Source organism: Helianthus annuus, chromosome 9 (assembly GCF_002127325.2).
Source record: "Helianthus annuus cultivar XRQ/B chromosome 9, HanXRQr2.0-SUNRISE, whole genome shotgun sequence".
In the NCBI taxonomy this organism is placed as follows: domain Eukaryota; kingdom Viridiplantae; phylum Streptophyta; class Magnoliopsida; order Asterales; family Asteraceae; genus Helianthus; species Helianthus annuus.
Genome location: NC_035441.2, coordinates 168,034,101 through 168,049,816, shown reverse-complemented (window position 1 = coordinate 168,049,816; position 15,716 = coordinate 168,034,101).

Sequence of the window (15,716 nt, the reverse complement as noted above, 5' to 3'; positions counted from 1 at the left end):
TAACAAGCCGTCACAGATGAAGTTGATTGGGAAGGTACATGGGGTACCGGTGGAGATGTCATTCGACACGTTGAAGAGGCTGGGGAAGTATGACAGTCTCCCGGCTAAGGAGTACATGATTCCTACACTTGATGACTTATTGCTTAAACCAGAAAAGCATGTGAGATGGAACGACATGTTGGCAGCATTGTTTTTGCCCGGTAGATACAGTGGTATTCTATACCGGAAGAACTTGAAGATTGAAGCTAAATTGCTGCATACAATCTGCCTTCTCAATGTCATTCCAAGAAGGGGAGACAAAGAACAGGTGAGGTACCCAGAGATACCCGTTCTTTATTCGTTGATGCATGGGTCCCCACGCTTCCCGATACGTTACCTTATCATGCACCACTTATGGATCTGCCGGAACAAATATGGAAGAGACATCGTCCCGTATTGCCGCATAATTACGGGTTTGATGAAACAACAGAAAGCGCTAACATCCGAAGACCGAGGTTTGACAAAAAGGCACCAGCCTTTTACATTGGATAGGTTGGGGAATGTTTGGACGTATACTCAGTCGGAACGTTATCATAAGTTGAAATCGGAAGGTCAACGGTGGAGGGCATTAAAATTGGGTGCAAGAGAGTTGTTACCGGGAGAGCCGGATGAGCCGGAAAGTGATGTAGAAATGGTTCCGAGTGGGGACGAGGATTATGCGGACGAGCCGCATGGTGGTGCAAATGTTGGTCTAGGGGGTTTTGGTGGAGGTCACGGTGGTATGTTCTACGACTATGCGCAACAACCTTATGAGCCGGGGTGGGCTTATAGTGGTTCAATGCAAGAGGTGATTGAAAGTCAACGTCCGCCGGCATCTATTTTTGATACATGGTCAGGGTCGGAGAGGACGTTGTATGATCAGAACACGAGGAATAGTGCAAGCATAGAGCGGTCGTTAAAACATAGCTTCGATCGCAATGAGGCATGGAACCGTACCTTCGCATACTCTCGAGAGGTGGATACTAATAATAGATATCATGATGATCAAATGAGGCGGATGCATGCGGATTGGCATGCCGGAAGGCTGGTGGTTGAGGATCCACAACATGTGGACTATGCCTCATTGCCGCTTTATGATGGTAGCATTTCATATCCGACTCCACCACTCCACCATTCTCAATGGCTTGACCCAAGGCAACAGGAGGGAGCACAACAACAAGCGGGGAGTAGCAGCGGCGCATTCGGATTTGGAGAGTGGAATGATATGATGTCATCCATCTTTGGACCTCCGGGACCGCGCTACTATTAATCAGGTGGTATTCTCTCTTGTGTATAGTTTGTACATATTTGTTGATTTTATGTTGGTTATGGTTGGGAGGATGGGTGGTGTTTGATTATGTGGTTGATTGTTGGGTTGGTGTTTGTTGGTGGTGTCGTGTTTAAAAAAAAAGAAAAACATAAAAAAAATATAAAAAGAAAAATACAAAAAGAAATTTGGGGTTTGAGAAAACAAGCTTTTGTTGATGGTGATTGAGTTTAGTGATCAAAGCCTCCCAAAACCATACATTGGGGTCAATGTATCCCAAGTGTGGGGATGGGGGGAATTTTTTGGAGTTTTTGAAAAATTTTGAGCCAAGCGAAATGATGTGAAAATCTTGACGCCCTAATTTAACCCCAAGTTGATGCACCGGCAACCCTTGATACCTTTTTCATTCTTGGTAAGAGTTGTAGCCACACTTGTACATAAATAATGATTGTCTTTGATGAGAGTGGCTACGGGTGGGGGTGCATTAGAACTTGTGCTTGAATGCGGTTTGAGTCCTTAGTTGAGCATGAATGTAGAAAGGATAAGGGCATTAGGTAGCCTCGTCGTTGGTGTGAGCGAGTGTGGGACTTGGGGGGTTGGACCTCATAAGTATATATATGAGCATGGTAGTGAGAGGGGCGGGGGTTTGGACATTTAGTTGCCCATTTTGTGCCTGTGAAGCTTATCATTTGTTTCCCCTAGCTACTTCCTTAAAATTTACCAAAATTTGACCCGGTCGGATAGTGTTAGTGATAGTATTAGTAGTTTTTGCTAGTTTGAAGTAGATATGGTTAATGCATTATCGTATGGTTGTTTGATAAAAAAAATCAGAAAAAAAAATCAGAAAAAAAAAAGAAAAGCAATGAAAAAAAAAAGAGAGAAGTTTATTGTCTTGTATATAGTAGTTTGTTTGATTGTTAGTTTGTTTTTGTTTATAATAAAAAGACCGGGTTGAATTTTCGCTACTTCATATATATTCCATTCCCTACCTATACACCTAGCCGCGTTACAACCTTGAAGTCCCTTTGATTTGCATTCATGTTTGACCCATTTAAGGAGAATGATCGATTTAGGTACAAGCTTATGATTGTGCAACCACCCGTTTGCCTAATGTGTGTCTAGCTTATCTTTGCTAGTTTTCACTTGTAGCCGAGAGGAGAGAATTTGAGAGGGGTGCATTGCTTGGGTGTTAAAAAAGGGGTTGGTAGAGAGATTGCATGCTTTGCTTGGTTTGATTTGATCACTTGTTTTGAAATCATTTTGATGAGTTGCTTGGGACAAGCAACGGTTAAGTGTGGGGATGTGACGGGTGGTCCTTTGGACAACCCTTAAGCATGTTAAAAGACGAAATAGTCCTCCACTTAATCGTGTAATTATCTTGAATTAGATAACTACGGATTGTTTCAGGTGCGGTTTAGGAGCTAAAAGATGGATTAAACGCAGCTTGGGAGGCTTTGGTGATGAACGGGTCAAGAGTGGAACAAAAGACGAAAGCAAGAAGAACATTCAGGTTATCACCGTAAATTACGGTCCCACCGTAATTTACGGTGGACCTGAAAAACAAATGGTTCCCACCGTAGCACAGTTTATTCCCACCGTAAAAGAACAATGTCCACCGTAAATTACGGTGGAGCCGTAATTTACGGTGGAAGCTGCGATCCAAAGTGTAACTGCCATCATTTAAATCAGTTTTTGAGTGTCTTTTCACTATCTTTTCATCGTTGGACGGTTGTGGAGGAACATTGGGGCGAATTTTGGCTACTTGCTTGGTTTGTGAACATTTCTTATCATTCGGTTTATATTTTCGATTCGTATGAACACTAGTTTGATTATGATGATGATTCACCGAGCCATGTCCGGCTAAACTCTTCGGTGATCATCTTAGGTGAATGTTTCTTGAACTTTTGTGTGTTTAATTTCTGAATTTCTAGAATGATAACTTGCGTTGCTTGAATGTCATGGTGTATGTTTGATTGTTTGTAGTTTGTTAATCAATATTGCAATTTCTAGTCTTAATCGTACGTTCTTGGTGCCGTTGGCAATCGAGATATCACGGGAAGGGTTAGGGTTGGTTATTGATTAATTGGTCATCGGGAAACAACCTCGCGTTTATATAATCCGAGTACTTTGTTCCCTTTTATCACTTCAATCATCTATACACGAGTTATGTCTATGTAACTCTTTCTAGTTGAATTACACACAATTGTTTAAAGAAACTGAAACCTAAGGTGATCATTGTTCTCTCCTAATTTGTTTTACAACCAACTTTGATTTGAATTAGTTTTTAATTTAGTTTTGAAAATCAACAATCCAAACTCTTGAATTTTAATTTTCTGCAATTTAGTCTAATAATTAGTTTAAGTACAAAGCTATACATTCAACACATCTTCCACATACTCCCTGAGTTCGATACCCTACTACCACTAGCTATAGTTGTTTGGGGATTAAATTTGCATGACCCACGACATCACGTCAAAGGGATGCCAATGAGTCCCCTTGACTGCAGCAGCCGAAGCCACACTCGTAGTCCCGAGACGTGTGGTTTTCTATCTTCTTCAGAAGGAAAGAATCAGTGCCCAACTTCTAATGAAGACAGGGCTGGCCCATCTCCTGACATGGTAAACTCTCATTATCTACCTTTGTATCCTTTTAATTTAGTTGATAGTTGTTTGTCTTTTGTGTGCAAAGTTTTAAAAGCAAATGGCTGAACATGTAGTAACAGAGGCATCACCGCCTTCTTTTGATGTGGGCTACAGATATGAGATAATAACCTTTTTTTTGTAATTAGTATCATTATTTAGATGGCCTTTCTTTGTCGTTTGGTTGGAATAAACATGGCACTCTGGTACAGACTTTGTGAAAAATGGTGAGTTCAAGCAAGAATAATTCAATTCATCCATGTTTTTTTTATTTAAATTTCAGCGCCACCAAAAGTAACAAATCTGAAAATAATCAATGATTTAAAAGAGGGAAGTAAGATTACAATAACCACGAATGTAACTGGAGCTATAGAAGGATCCAGCAGAGTTCAATGGTTCAAAACATTTTCCTCCATTCTTGATGGTGAAAATGGTCTTGACGCACCAAGCACTTCCAAATTGGCCAAGGTTGGTTGTCTAATTATAAATGATTAGCCTTGATACATTTTCTTAGCACGCTATTTTTATTAAAAAAATATTTATGTTTCACGTCAGGCATTCCGTGTACCTTTAGGAGCTGTTGGATACTACATTGTTGCAAAATTCACTCTTGTGAACGCAGATGGTGAATCTGGTGAACCCGCATGCGTTAAATTAAACTCATTTCAATAATTCAATCTCTTTTGGTAGCAAATGGTTCTTAAAAATTATTATTAAACCTTTGCAGCTCTTCTGCCGAATTTAAATTTTTATCCATAACTGGCGACTACACTGAAGGTGGTATACTGACAGCAACTTATGGGTACATAGGAGGTCATGAAGGGAAAGAGTATTTACAATTGGTATCTTCATGAGGTATTTCTGCGTTCATTTTTTTAATAATATCATAGTATTTATCGTCACCAAATCTTTTTTCATTCATCTTGCTTGGGTTATCTGCAGGTTGAAACTGACCCTGGTATTTTGATACCTGAGGTTTCGGGTTGTCTTCAGTAGAGTGTCACTAAAGACGCTATCGGTAAATTTATCTCATTTAGATGTACTCCATTGTAGCTTTTTATTTATGGAATGAATAGTGTGTTTAATTTCTGAATAATATGGTAATGAAGTTTAATTTTTCATCAATCAATAGTGTTCTTGACTGAACTGAATATGTAGTTTGTTTAGTTGATTATAGTTGTGAGCGAACCAATTTCGGCGGCGCGCTATTACTAAGGTTTGCCTTTTGCAAAACCATTCATGCGTCAAGTAGATCATCAGCGTTTCCACCACACTGCTGGCAATCAAGGTGATTTTACTCATTTAAATAAGCAAATATTGCATATAGATTTCTGTATAAGATATGGACTGAAGTTTAGAACTCATGATTTTCTAAAGCATTTTTAGTGAATCATTAGATTATAACTTAGTTTAGATGGTTTTTTGGTACTTGACGTTTATCACTACTTTATTTATTTATATGTAACACTACTTTATTTGTTTATATCTACATTTATCTATCGGGATTTTGTACTTATTGATTGTTACTATTGTTGCAGTATAAGTTCAAGTCTTGCATTTAACTTCTTTTTAACTTTTAAATACGCTAATTGTCATTTTGTGTGCTGGTAACTAAGTGTAGGGAAATTGATTGATCATGAAATTCCTTAATAGGATTTCGACAAGCTTTACCACCTTCGTAACTTTGCTTTGATTTTGTTAACAGTTGCTTCCTAATTTGTTTCCCTTTTTAGTGCCAGTCGTTCAAGATCTCCTGAAAAAAGTGAACATAGTGTGGACCATGAAGGGATGCCAATGAGTCCCCTTGACTGCAGCAGACGAAGCCACACTCGCAGTCCCGAGACGTGTGGTTTTCCATCTTCTTCAGAAGGAAAGAATCAGTGCCCAACTTCTAATGAAGATAGGGCTGGCCCATCTCCTGACATGGTAAACTCTCATTATCTACCTTTGTATCCTTTTAATTTAGTTGATAGTTGTTTGTCTTTTGTGTGCAAAGTTTTAAAAGCAAATGGCTGAACATGTAGTAACAGAGGCATCACCGCCTTCTTTTGATTATATGCTCTGACTAATGAAATGGTTCAATTACCCATGGTGAAATGGTTATTATGTTCTGTCGGAAACATTTAATTTTAAAATACATTAATTTGTGCAGACTTTGGTCTTTAATATAAGATATAGTGTAATACATGGATCTTCATCTATTTTATATTCTTTTTGTGTTTAGGTAAATGATTGTGTGCAATTTGAGCTTTAACTAGACGATTTTGGTGTTTTAACATGTGATACTCATCTGAAGCAGGTTCATCTATTTTGCTCTAATATATGACCTGACTTCCTGAATGCTTTTAGTTATAAATATAATGGACTATTATTCTGAATTAGCTTTTGTTATACATACAAAGCATCATCACCTTAGCGCCACTGTAGTTTTTTGAGTTTTTGGTTTTGACCACCAACCTTTTCTTTTTTGTTTTGCCAGGTTACACGTTTTTTCTTTCAGGCCACAAAACAAAGAGAGAGAACCGGGAAGAGTATTCATGTGAGAGAGACAGCGAGGTGACGGTGATGATGGTGTATGATAGTGGTGGTCGACGTATGTGAAGATGATTATGACTTAACTATTTGTCTCTAGCGAGACTCCTATAACGAAGCGAAGATGATGATGTCAGTCGGATCCAAATGTAGTATTCCTGTGCTGAAGGTCTGATAATTGAAGGTTTTCTTGCCTATTTTTCTGGCACGCTCGAGAACTGCCTCTAATTCGTTGGTCCGCTACCGTCAGCATCCTGTCCGTCACCCCGCGATACCGCATCTCGCTTCAGGTAGTCTCACTCTTATTCGCTTAGACATTGGCTTCATGAATCCATAGATGGTTGCATTATTTAATAATGACTAAAGTATTTTAGGCTTCTGAAAGTAAACCTACTAAAATATTCAATTGTAGATGAACGGATGATATATCGAGGCATAAATTTGGAATTATATGAAAGTAAATGTTGTTCCATGTGTTATTTTATGAAATGAATACAATTATATAATTAAAATCCCTTGGAACTTTCTATACATGCATCATGAAACATGATCCTACTTATTATTTTGATCTTAATATGCATTGTTTCTTAATATGCTACTTTTTGTACATGTATATGTTTTTTTCTTGCATAATTAACGGTACATTTTTATGGTGATTCAGACGAAGGTGAAGGTAGCGATGTTGGTCAGTGGCGACACATAATATGAATGGTGATGATAGCTTCTACTCTTTCTTTAGGTATGTTCTTGATACACCTTTTATCGATCATTGTTTACGATACTCGATTTCAAGTTTGGAGTTTTCCTCAAATTTATCATATACTTTTGCATTTTTGTTGCTTATTTTGGTTTTTTGATGATGGGTTTTGTTTGAAAGATTATGTATATATGTTTTACTTTTAAAATTTTTGTTATAGATTTATGTCTTTTTTTTTGCTTTTATTAGGGGGTGGATGCATTGCTTTTGATGCATGTTGAATCTGATCCTATTGGGTGAAATTGGTTTCAAATTAAAGGGTTTGAAAGATTTTGTTCTTTGTTTGTTTGATTTACAGGTTGAGATATTTTTGAATGGAGGTGGTGGTGGTGGCATGTGGGCCTTGCAGGAGTTAATTGCTAGCCCATGGATAAATGAGCTGAAGAAGATGGTACGCTCAAAAATATGTATAGATAAAAGGTAAGCATTTGATATTATTGGGTAGTTTTGATAGAATGTATGGATAAAATGGTAAGTTTTTGATATTTTTGGGTAGTTTTGATACGATCTCAACCTCATAGGTCGTGCCTATGGATGAGTTAGTCATGATTTACTTCATGATGGATTTACTTTGTGATTTACTTCATTTTTGGGTAGTTTAGAATGTAGCATTCCTAATTAAGAAAGGTGGATAAAGAGGGCTGAGAGTGATTACGGTCCCCGACCTATGCCCTCTTAACAGTTTTTTTTTTATTGTTATGTGGTTTTTAGATGGTCTCTGGGCAGTGGTTTGTTGCTCTGCTTAACTTCGAGTTTTGTATAGCATTGAGTGATTATAAGACTAAACTGAACTTAGTATATGATGGTTGTAGTTTTTGTGTGAAGGGTTTGTAAAGTATGACAACGATTTAAAGTATAAATGTATGCAAAAATGTGTTGCAACTTAAAATTCGTGCTCTTAAAACGACAAGATAGTTTATTGTGTGTGATAGGCATAAAACTGATTAAACTCGACAACATCAACTAACCTATCATGTATCTCAGTTGTTTGTGACAGGAAAGTCGATAGTGGGACGAAACTTGATGGATGTTAGCTCAAAAGAAAAGATGAAAGTCTAGAGTGCACCAAAGATCTTAAATACCTTCTCGAGCTTTCATAGTTTTTATTTGATAGCTTTGGATTTTGATGCATTAGGAATGCAACTACTGTATTCATGGATCAAAATTTATATTTATAGGGTATGTTTGTTAAACATACTAAGAAATCTTTACTGTTTTATTTTTATTTTTTAGATTTCTTAACTTTCATTTCTTTCCTTTCCATAAAGTTTTAAGATGCTTTTTTTATATTTATGAAGTTGAGATATTGTTTGGTTGATGTTTTTCATTGCAATGAGAATATCATTTCTTTACACTTTTTTTACTTTTAAAGTTTTTTAAATTTCCATGTTTACATCTTCAAAGTTTAGTATACATTTCTTGCTAAATTGTAACGTCAATTACTATGTAATTTCATTAAGTCATTATAATTAATATAATAATTAGTATATTTTATAAAAGAATAAGAGATGTGTCTATTAAAAGCTGGCGTATCAATTAATAGAATATACATGTGAATATTAGGGAAATATGCGCATCTTATTAGTGACCTTGCTTTTTTATACTTTTTGTGAACATATCTTTCACTGGGAGCTTTGTTACCTTTTGTTTTTATTTAACGTTTGTCTTTTAATTTGTAGATCTATAGTGATGGTCGTAGCAAGAAATTCTAGATGGCTTTGAGAAAGACTAACTGTTGTTTGTCTGTAGACACCTCTGAGAAAGAGTAACTATTGTTTGCCTGGTGACACCTTAATTATTAATAGAAGTAAAAGATATAATGTTTTATACTTCAATACATTTTAACTATATTTTCACTTTGTCAATAAGTAATTTATGTAATGTGTTAATTTTGTATTTATATTATTTATACACTTTGTGATAATGTAGATTAAATTTTCCGACCCGCGAAGTTCGCGGATGATAACCTAGTTAGCGAAATTCGCGGATGATAACCTAGTATCTTATATATACAAGCAAGTATGATGATTTTAAATATAAATACTTCACCAATTTTATTATACTACCAATAATATGCAACTCAAGGTTACCATATTCAAGTTCCTTTTCATAAGAAGTTCATCAAACCAAATTTCACAACATACCTCGTGATTCATAGGCTTAGATAATTAAAAATCCTTGATTATGTAAGGGTGTAAGGGGTGCTCACCTAAGAGGTGAGTCCCCTCTCTTACGCCCAACCAATTCTCGTGTGCCACGTCAACTCCCCTCTTAAACTCCCCTAACACCCTATATTGATGGCGGCACTCCCCTCTTAGGTGAATTGTTTTTTTTTTTTAAAAAAAAAAAAAGAAAAGCATTGATTGGTCAAGCTCTCCCTCTCTCCTCCCCTCTCTTCGGTGAACCCCCACCCATTTCACTCCCCTCACCCACTCACCTAAGGGATGGCGGCGGTGTTCCCCTTAGGTGAATGGGGTCACCGAATGCATTCCACTCTTACACCCCGTACACCCTAAGGATTTGGCTTCAATTTCAATCTCCAATTTGCTAAATTTGTTGTTTGAGATTTTGGGAAGATAACCCCCTCTCTCTAAACATGACACCCAAAAACACATATATGTGTGTTTTTATTTTTTTACAACATATATATTTCCAACTTTCCACAAAGTTCATCTTTTAGCCCTTGTAGTTTTATTAGTTACTAAGTAGGTTACAATATACTTATTCTACAAATATTAACTCTAATTAAGTAGGTTAAATATTACTAGTTAAATTACTCCGTATCTGAATATTAGAATATAAGATGATAATTGTATTTTAATATTTTGGGGGTGTTACACTCCCACCTCTTCGTCTCATAACAAGTCTCACGGTGTTTTTGCTAGTTTGGATATCAGACTATTTGGATTTGAGCTCACGGTGACCAGAAGAATAACCCCTCGGTTGAACATTGAGGTCTATCCCTTGCAGCTTAGACTCGTGTTTTTCATTAGCCCACCCCATTCGATAGAACAACAATCTTTATTTTCCTTTTCTTTCTGATCGTCATGAGCGATCTTACAACAACGCTCGATTTCACCTTTGGCTCAAGGTCGGCGGACGCTAGAACTGCTGCGGGTGGTTTTGGTCCCGTTATCGGCGAGTATGAGTCTGTGAAAAAATCCCACTGGTACTGCTTCAAGGGTTACCAACAATACTCCCAACACGAACCGAAACTCGTCTTTCACCTTTCATAGCAAGTTGGGGTTTCTAGTACTGTTTTCATGTGTCGTTTATTTGATAGATCAGTTGGGGTTTTTGTTGTTTACGTTACTGTAAAATGTTAGAGACGTGTTTTTTTTTAGTTTTTTAATTTGATTTTTTACACGGGTGTAAATGATATAATTCAAATGGATTTTTTTTTCATATTTTCCTTATTGTTGTTTTTACAGTAACGTAAATTGAGTTTACACTTGATGGGTTTCTCTAAGTTTTATTGGGATTGGTGTATATTATTTATACATTTTTTCAAATTGTGTTTTTTTTTGTTGTTTTTATGGTAATGTAAATTTGGTTTACACTTGATGGGTTTGTCTAAGCTTTATCGGGATTGGTTTATATTATTTTTACATTTTTCCAAATTGCTTTTTTGTTGTTTTTACGGTAATGTGAATTTGATTTACACCTGATGGGTTTATCTAAATTTTATTGGGGTTTGTGTATTTATATTTTTACATTTTTCCAAATTGCCTTTCTTTGTTGATTTTATGTTAATGTAAATTGGGTTTACACTCGATGGTTTTATCTAAGTTTTATCGAGATTGGTGTAAATGATATTTGAAATGCCTAACATTGTATTTAATTCATTTTGTTGTAAGTTTTACGTTTGGAGTAGATGATAGTTTGTATTTTCTCTTAGGTTTTTAATGGAGTTTTTACGTTGCTTGATGAAGATGATACTTACGTAAGAATCGGTGCCCGTGCAGATATCAGATGATGAAAGTGCAAACTATCATTTACAAGAAACGAAGAACAACTTGACTTTATTTAGTTTTTGTTACATTCTTTCCTAATATACGTCAATGTAAATATTTACCTCTATGTAAATATTTTGTCACACGTGTAGTTTTTTTTAGTACTTTTGTGATTTACATCAGTGTAAATTTTTACGTCAATATAAATATTTTATTACATGGATATTTATTAATTTAATAACTCTTGCAAAGTTTCTTATATTTTAATTAAATTCAGTTTCTACGTTAATTTAAATATTTTATTTCAAATGAAAGGATTTTGTGTCATAGTAGAGTTTGACGATAGTATGCATAAATATCATGTAGAGAGAGACAAAGAGTGGAAATGTCCACATTGCCATAAGTAAACAAAACTTATATTAGGAAAACTACCGATTCGATAATTTTTTTTTTTGTTTTTTTTACAGATGGATAGAAATAAAAGCCATTAAGTTAAGAAAACTTAAGAAAAAATTAGGGAATGTAAGTTACATGTTATCGAACTTTTTGTAACAAAAAAAAAAAAAAAAAAAACAAAAAGCGCCTAAGGGATTTTTTTTTGTAAAACAAAATTTAAAAATTCAGTTTTTAGCAAATATATAAAAATGCTGAATTTTTAAAATCTTTTATAAAAAATCCCCTCGGCGTTTTTTTGTTTTTTATACAAGACGTTCGATAACATGTAACTTATATTCCCTAATTTGTTTAGAAAAAAAAGTTTGTTACATAAGGTTTCTGTTAATTTAAGTGAGTTTTCTCTCTATAATTGCCCTATATATATATATATATATATATATATATGGAAGGGCTATATGAAAAACCCCATCTTTTTTAAAAAACTATGAAAAGCCAATATGAACCATTGATTATGTTTCATCTAAGTAGATCAATGGTTCTCCTATTTTTAGGTAAATATTAGTTTTTAAATAATTCTTATATTACTTTCTAGTACAACTAAAGGGCAATTTGGGTAGTGAAAAAAGGTACTTTTTGTGCTTTATTGAAAATTGAAAGTGACTTTCCAGAACCATCAAATTACCAACTCTTTCTCTTTCTCTTACATCCTTCTCTTTCCTCCCCCACCCCACAAACGTGAAGAAGAACAAGAAGAAGATGATCTAATTTCAGAATTCAAATATCCAAGATCTAAAAGTGATTTCAACAAACACTAATCCCAGATCTTTTAGAGGGAGAATGATGGCAGGACAAAAGCTTTTAGAGAGATGAATTTTTTGTTTTAGAGAGAGAAACAACAATCTTCATCATGTTCATCTATAACACCAAGAACACACATACAAGTGTGTGAGAGAGAAGAAGTTTGAAGTATGTTGTTTTAGAGAGAGAATGATGACAAGATGAATGTTTTTAGAGAAAGAAAGTTGATGTTTTAGATAGAGAAACAACAATCTTTATCACAAAGACACACGCACGAGTGTGTGTGTGAGAAGAAGGTTTGAAGATCTTCTTCGTGTTCATTGGACGGTTCTAGATCCGGTAAATGTTCTTGAATAAATCAAAAAACTTTAGGATGAGATTTTGAACGGGTTTTTTTGTTGCTTTGGTTGCTTGTTAGGGGCTTTTGATCTTAACAGTAGCTGATTTTTGGTTGGTTTGGGTTGCTTGTTTGGGTTTTTGATCTGAACAGTAAGTGTTTTTTTGTTGGGTTGCTTGATTCACAGACTCAGACCCATAACATGTGTTAAGCCCCCTGTTAGACTGTTATATAACGTGTGTTGGTTTACAGAAACAGATCCATAAAAGATATTCAATTGACAAGCTGGATGGATGTAGGCGACGTTAATGCAGGGACATTGAATAAGTCACATCCTTTGGGAAAGAACTATTCGTTCATTTATAACATGTGTTAGTGGTTTATGCTGTAACAGAACACCATGATGTAACCTGACATGTGTTCATGTATAACATGTGTTAAGCCCCATGTTAGAATGATATATAACGTGTGTTAACCTTTTGTTAATTAAAAAAAACACGTAATATCTATTTTATTTTTGTTGATGTTTAAAATATCCGATACTGTGGATACTGAGTGTAAAACTTGTACAAGTAATAAATGTACAAGTTAGTATGTAACGTGTAATATGAAACGAGTCATTTATGGTAACACATGTACCGGTAATTTTGGAATATATAATATGAAACGGGTCATTTGTTTTGCACATTTTGGAATGTATAACATGTGTTAAGCTTCTGTTATAATCTTTAGTTAATATCGTAATCTTGTTGTAACCCCACATGTATACATATAATAACATGTAAGCATCCATTATAACCCGACTTGTATTCATGTATATGAAAGTGGTTTGCAAGTTAATATGTGTACAAGTTAATATGGAACAAACAAGTTAATATTGGAACACCGTATATGGAACATACAAGTTAATATTGTAACACCCTATACCTGGGATAACATGTGTTAAGCCTCTGTTATAATCTTGGTTTAACCCAACATGATGTCATGTATAAGCTAGTGGTTTCCAAAACACCATGATTTGTATATACATACTGTAACATGTGTTATGCGCCTGACATGTATAACGTGTGTTAAGCGTCTATTATAACGTGTGTTAAGACTTCCAGAATGGATGCATAAACTCCAATAGTAACTTAATAACAACATAGTATACCTGATATAACTTGTGTTAAGCCTCTTTTATAACGTGTGTTAAGACTTCCAGAATGTGTTAAGTCCATACCGTTTTAACATCATGTACTAGACAAAACAATAAGAGTCTCAAATTACATATTACTAGTAAATGAAAATACATAGCACTAAGAAAAATGGTGGAGCTTCCTTTGACAGTCTGCCTTAGCTTTTCAGCGGCTACCTTGCTGCCTTAGCTTTTCAGCGCCACCCTTGCTTTATTGTTTGGGTCGGTCTTGAAACGGTTTGTAAACATGTGGGCGTACGTATGCCAGGGAAGTTAAAAAAATGTGTTTTCATGTCTCACGTAACAGGTGTTACGTTGTACATGGGTTTCATGTCACATGTAACACATGCATGTCCGATAAGTTCAAACTATAACATGTGTTAGTTGTGTTGTGCTGTAACATAAACATGGTCATGATCCTTGAGCCTCTGATCCACGTTTAACGAAACCAACGGTCCCAAGAATTGGATCTTATTTCCCTTGTATCCATCACCGTCTAATAAAAAAAAATAAGATAACCGTTAAGTCGTTAACCAGACATAAATATTAACACATTCATAGCCCCAAACAACATCACAAAAACAGTTACTATTCAGATCAAAAGCCCCAAACAAAGCAACCAAACCAACAAAAAACAGTTACTATTCAGATCGAAAGCCCAAACAAGCAACCAAACCAAGCATAACTTTTTAACACAAACATAAAAACCTGCAAATTACATAAACATTTACCCATTTTAAGAACCATTTTAACAAAAAAAAATCATGTTTCATCTCTAAAACAACCATTACACAAAAACCTATTAACAACCAGGTTTTATGAATATTTTTTAATATTTTAAGTGTAAAAAATGGAGCCAGACGTTGAATATCATCTTATAAAGTCTATACCTATATCATTTTTAAATTCAATATATTATTTGTTCAAATATTTAAGTGTAAAATAATAGAACCGTAAATTATAATCATCTTTCAAAAGTTCATACCTACATGCTCAAGTTATAAACTAACATAAACTCCACAAAATCAGAAAAATCCATACGAAATACCCAGAATCAAATATATATGAAAACATATGTTGCATAAAACTAAAAGAGTGTAAAAACTCACAAATATCAAGATCTGAAACAACATATACAAATCATATTTTATATAAACTAGAAAAAGTGTAAAAAACTCACAAATATCCAGATCTGTAACAACATTATGAAACATGTGGACAAACGAGATCTAAACGGGAATGGGACAAGATCTGGAAGGGGTTTTCACGTGGATCTCACTTCATATATTAACATCTTCATCACAAAACCACGTTCTTCATAAGGGATTGATCGATCCGATTTTTGTTCTTCATTTCGGTCTAAATTTGATTGGTAAAATGTTGGATTTCTTCATCAGGAAAAATGATACAAAAAACATGGATAAGAAAGTGAAATAAGAAAGAGAGAATTTGATCTTTTTGATGCTCTACAAATGACAAATAGAGAGTTGTTGATCTGACAAGAGGAGACAAGTGAAAATATAAAAAGACCAATGTGCCCTCAAAAGCAAAAAAAGAAATGAAGATGGCTGGGACACGTGGATAAATGTGGACCATGCATTGGGTTTGCAAGGTTTTCTAAAATTCAAGGGTTTTTCATATAACATTATCCTATATATATATATAATAGGGTTCTAGAGTGAACAATGGTTTATTTGTGAACAAAGTGAACAGATCTTGGCCCTTCATTTCCTAGATGATGAGATTTAATGGTAATGGCAATTTTGTAAAATATAACAAACCGAAAAATCGTATGGGGGCATTAATGTAAATTTCTATCAATTTAGTTTTGGGAACCGGGAA